Below are 5,237 nucleotides of genomic sequence, written 5' to 3' on the forward strand. Positions count from 1 at the left end.
GAGTCCCTTAGTTTAAAATTATTTTTTTTTTTTTTTTTTTTTTTGTCCCCCAGTGATTCAAAGGTTTCCAAACCAAGTTAGCCACTGAGTTTGGGTCAGGAAATTCCAAGTTAAAAAAAAAAAAACAAGAGAGAGAGAGAGAGAAAGAGAGAGATCAGATTAAGGTAAATTCTTTATTCTGCATTACTGCTGCAATTTCGGGGAAAAAAAAAAAAATTATGAGCGCTTTTCCTGGAATTGAAGTCACTATTTAATGAAGATGTGTATAATTCCATTATTTATTGCTTGAGGTTTGATTTATCTGGAAGGCGAAAAAGAATGTTTGATTTGTTTGTTTGTTTGTTTTTTGTTAATAAAATCCCAATCATATATAATATTGAACAATAGCGAAAACGTCTCCAAGTTAGTAACGAGTTAAATTCTGTGATGGTTGGCAGGTCTGCCTTTGAGTCCGACTGGCAAAGAGGTATTCTGTGGTCACTCAGCGTGTAGAGAGAGCAGGTGTTTTTTAAGAAATCAACTGTTGAGTTTTTCCCGAACCTTCACCCAAAACGTTCAGAATGTTAACAGATTCACCACTGATTCTTGTGTTCCTTTTGAGATTTCTTATTTAGGCCTATTCCCACAACCGTATACAAATCTATTTGGCAGATACACCAAAGAAACCAGCTCAGAAAGAATTATGCTCATTAATGAACTGCAAACCTCATCTTTTGAAAACAACTTCATTTTTTTTTTTTCTTTTTTGGTTTTTGTAAATATTTGTGTTTATAAATGTACAGCAGAGTAAGAGTGTTTTTTTTTTTTTTGTGGGTTTTATTTTGTTGTTGTTTTTTGTTTGTTTGTTTTAGATAATTTAATGCCCATATTTCTAAACTATTGACTACAGAATAATTCCTGCTTATTAGTCTGGAGGACTTGAGTGGTTTTCGTTTTTTGTTTTTGTTTTTAATTCACGATCCGTCATGCTTGGAATGGCATTTCCGCCCGAGAATTCATTCAGGATTCTGGAAAGTAGTGAGCGTACACACCTTGAACTCAGGAGCTAGCATCCTGGCTCAGATGCACACCCTAAGAGGCAAGAGCGTGTAGTTTAATTACCCGAGTGGATCGGAGGAGGGCGCGTCTCACTTTCCTGCAGGGTTGGCTTCGTTAGCCCAGAATGTGGTCCGGAACGAGGCCATCCGCCCACCAGTTTTAGCCTTCATGTAACTCCTAATGTGTTATTATCATAATGTGTTCTGTTCTTCCTTTGTAATGTAAGTTTTGCTTTGGGTCAATTTGAATTAAAAAACAACAACAACAAGTGAAATGGTTTCGAAAACGTATTGGAATCGTGTTTCATTCCTGGTCTTCCTGATCTCGCTTCAGATCCCCAGCTCTTTGGTGAAAAGAAACGAAAACCTGTCTTCCCTTCATCAGCATTGGAGGTCATTGGGGACTGTTTTCTAAGAATGTGATACAGGGACCAGCAGGTGGCATCATGGCTATGTCGCTGGACTCCCACGTAGTCGACTGCGGTTCGCGTCCCGGACCCGGTGGCTTAAAACTCACGCTGGGCGTGTGTGCGTGCGTGCCCAAGATCCCGAGAGGAGAATGGAGGAGAAGGGATTGCAGTGTGGCCATCCCTCCTCAGGGGTACTTTCTCGCTTTCTGTCTCTATGTCTCTCTCTGTCTGTCTGGCGAGTGCACGCGCCCTATAGCAAAATTCTCTCTGAGAAAAAGAAAAAAAAAAGAATGGGATATAGAAAACTGGACTTTTTATTTTATTTATTAATTTTTTTGAGAGGTTTCTGCTATAGGGCACGTGCGCTCACCAGTCAGACAGAGAGACAGAAAGCGAGAAATCACCCCCCAGGGGGATGGCCACACCACAATCCCTTCTCCATTCTCCTCTCGGGATCTTGGGCACGCACGCACACACGCCCAGCGTGAGTTTTAAGCCACCGGGTCCGGGACGCGAACCGCAGTCGACTACGTGGGAGTCCAGCGACATAGCCATTACGCTAACCGCTGGTCCCCAACCAGACTACTTTCAGTTGTCATAGGATAAGCCAGTTTTTACCCTCCCTCACTCCCCTTTCTTTCTTTCCGTTTTTGTTTTTGTTTATTTTTAGGTTTTTGCCATAGGGCATGTGCACTTTCCTCAGAGAGACAGAGAGAGGGAAAGAGAGAGGAGAAAACACTCCCCGAGGGGTTGGCCATGCCACAGTCCCTTCTCCTCCAGTCTCTTTCTGTGATTTTGGACACACACCCCACACACACCCGGCGTGATTCTCAAGCTGGGAGGTCTGGGACTTGAACCGTGGTCAGCTTCGTGGGAGTCCAGCACCTTCACCACCACACCACTTGCTGGCTCCAACCCCTTTTTCTTAAGCGCATTTTGCAGGAACCGCCCACCCAAGACCAGTGTAATGACCATCTCAAGTGCGTCTATCCAGCACCGAGCCTCACTGGGCTATCTGACACCCCACACCTTGACTCAGGACAGGTTTGGATGACAGTGTCTCTGAGCACAGACTAGTGCGGCCAGCAGTTGTTGCAGTGGTTAAGGCGCTGGACTCCGTGGTTCGAGTCCTGGACCCTTGGCTTGAAACTCCCACTGGGCACAAGATCCCAAGAGGAGAATGGAGAAGGGATTGCGGTGCCCCCATCCCCCCGGGAGGTGACTTCTCACTTTGCCTCTCTCTGTTTCTCTCTGGCGAGTGCGCGCACCCTATAGCAAAAATCTCTCTTTAAAAAAGAAGAAAACCAGGGAACCAGCAGTTAGCGTAATGGCTGTGTCGCTGGACTCCCACGTAGTCAACTGCGGTTCGTGTCCCGGACCCGGTGGCTTAAAAACTCACGCCGGGCACGTGTGCATGCGTGCCCAAGATCCCGAGAGGAGAATGGAGGAGAAGGGATTGCGGCATGGCCATCCCCCCTGGGGGTGATTTCTCGCTTTCTGTCTCTCTGTCTCTCTCTCTGTCTGTCTGGCAAGCACATGCACCCTATAGCGAAAAAAACCTCTCCAAAAAAAAAGAAAATAGTGACTGCAGTTCAAGCAATGCATTTTTAAGTAGTTTACTAGCCCCCAGGAGATAGAAGCAACAGCGCTTTGAATTCCCACGTCTTCTGTAAACATAAGCGGAGCTCCATTGAGGAGAACTCAAACCACGCGTGTTGGTGCGTTAGCGGAGACGGAGTGTGAACGCCGCGGAAGCCGGGTGTCGTGGCTTCAGAACCTCGTCCACGGGCTGGCGTCCATGTCCGCCAAGAATGGGACTTTCGAAACTCTCCCTAACGACCAGCAGGGGAGTTGAGATTTGAAAAATAGCCACGTTGCTGGAAATGTTGAAGTCACCCCTTCTCCGATGTGATGTAAGCTGTGTATTGTTTTCTCAGCTGAAAGATGGTTTAACACAGTGGTTTGCTGGCTATGGCTATCACATATTACCTACTCGATAGGAAACATGTCTCCACCTCCCATGTGGTTGCTTATCAAGCAGGAAAGAAAATGGATTGTATCATTAGCCTGCGTTTGTGGAACTTACGTGACTATGTTTAGCTGCAGGGAAGCGAGCTAGATGAAACACACACCAGTAAAGATGTGTTTTGGGGGAAGGAGGAGAGATTTTTTGCCATAGGGTACGTGTGCTCGCCGGAGAGACAGAGACAGAGACAGAAAGCGAGAAATCACCCCCCAGGGGGATGGCCACACCGCAATTCCTTCACCATTCCCTTCTCAGAATTCTGGGCACACACACACACACACACACACACACACACACACACACACATGCCCAGTGTGAGTTTCAAACTGCCAGGCTTGGGACTCAAACCGCCGTTAGCCATATGGGAGTCCAGCCACGTAACCACTCTGCCCTCTTCTGGTCTCCATCAGTAAAGATGTTAACCATTTAGGGCCAATAATGCAGCTGGATTCACCCTGGAAATTCATAGGGTTCACATCCTAGAACCCCCGCCCCCCCTTCCCAGCACTCTGTTTTTTGTTTGTTTGTTTTTAAGAGAGATTTTTAAGGGCATGTGAGCTCACCAAAGACATGGAGAGACAGAAAGCAAGAAATCATTCCCCCAGGGGGATGGCCATACCACGATCCCTTCTCCTTTCAGGATTTTGGGCACACATGCACACACGCCTAGAGTGAGTTTTAAGCCACCTGTTCCAGGACTCGAGCCATGGTCAGCTTCGTGGGAGTCCAGCGACGTAAGCATTATGCCACCTGCTGGTCCCCCTGAGCACTTCAGACGCGTTTGTGGGTGCCCATGATCCAGGCCAATGGAGACAGGAGTGGAACATGGCACGGAGGTCCTGTTGAGGGGTGGGTGGATGTCTGTCTGTCTCTCCAAATAAATATCTTGCACCTGTGCATGCACGCCCATAATCCCAAAAGGAGAATGGAGAACCTCGTCCACGGGCTGGCGTCCATGTCCGCCAAGAATGGGACTTTCGAAACTCTCCCTAACGACCAGCAGGGGAGTTGAGATTTGAAAAATAGCCACGTTGCTGGAAATGTTGAAGTCACCCCTTCTCCGATGTGATGTAAGCTGTGTATTGTTTTCTCAGCTGAAAGATGGTTTAACACAGTGGTTTGCTGGCTATGGCTATCACATATTACCTACTCGATAGGAAACATGTCTCCACCTCCCATGTGGTTGCTTATCAAGCAGGAAAGAAAATGGATTGTATCATTAGCCTGCGTTTGTGGAACTTACGTGACTATGTTTAGCTGCAGGGAAGCGAGCTAGATGAAACACACACCAGTAAAGATGTGTTTTGGGGGAAGGAGGAGAGATTTTTTGCCATAGGGTACGTGTGCTCGCCGGAGAGACAGAGACAGAGACAGAAAGCGAGAAATCACCCCCCAGGGGGATGGCCACACCGCAATTCCTTCACCATTCCCTTCTCAGAATTCTGGGCACACACACACACACACACACACACACACACACACACACACATGCCCAGTGTGAGTTTCAAACTGCCAGGCTTGGGACTCAAACCGCCGTTAGCCATATGGGAGTCCAGCCACGTAACCACTCTGCCCTCTTCTGGTCTCCATCAGTAAAGATGTTAACCATTTAGGGCCAATAATGCAGCTGGATTCACCCTGGAAATTCATAGGGTTCACATCCTAGAACCCCCGCCCCCCCTTCCCAGCACTCTGTTTTTTGTTTGTTTGTTTTTAAGAGAGATTTTTAAGGGCATGTGAGCTCACCAAAGACATGGAGAGACA

The sequence above is a fragment of the Tupaia chinensis genome, unplaced genomic scaffold, assembly GCF_000334495.1.
Source record: "Tupaia chinensis unplaced genomic scaffold, TupChi_1.0 Scaffold000632_1, whole genome shotgun sequence".
NCBI classification, from domain to species: Eukaryota; Metazoa; Chordata; class Mammalia; order Scandentia; family Tupaiidae; genus Tupaia; species Tupaia belangeri.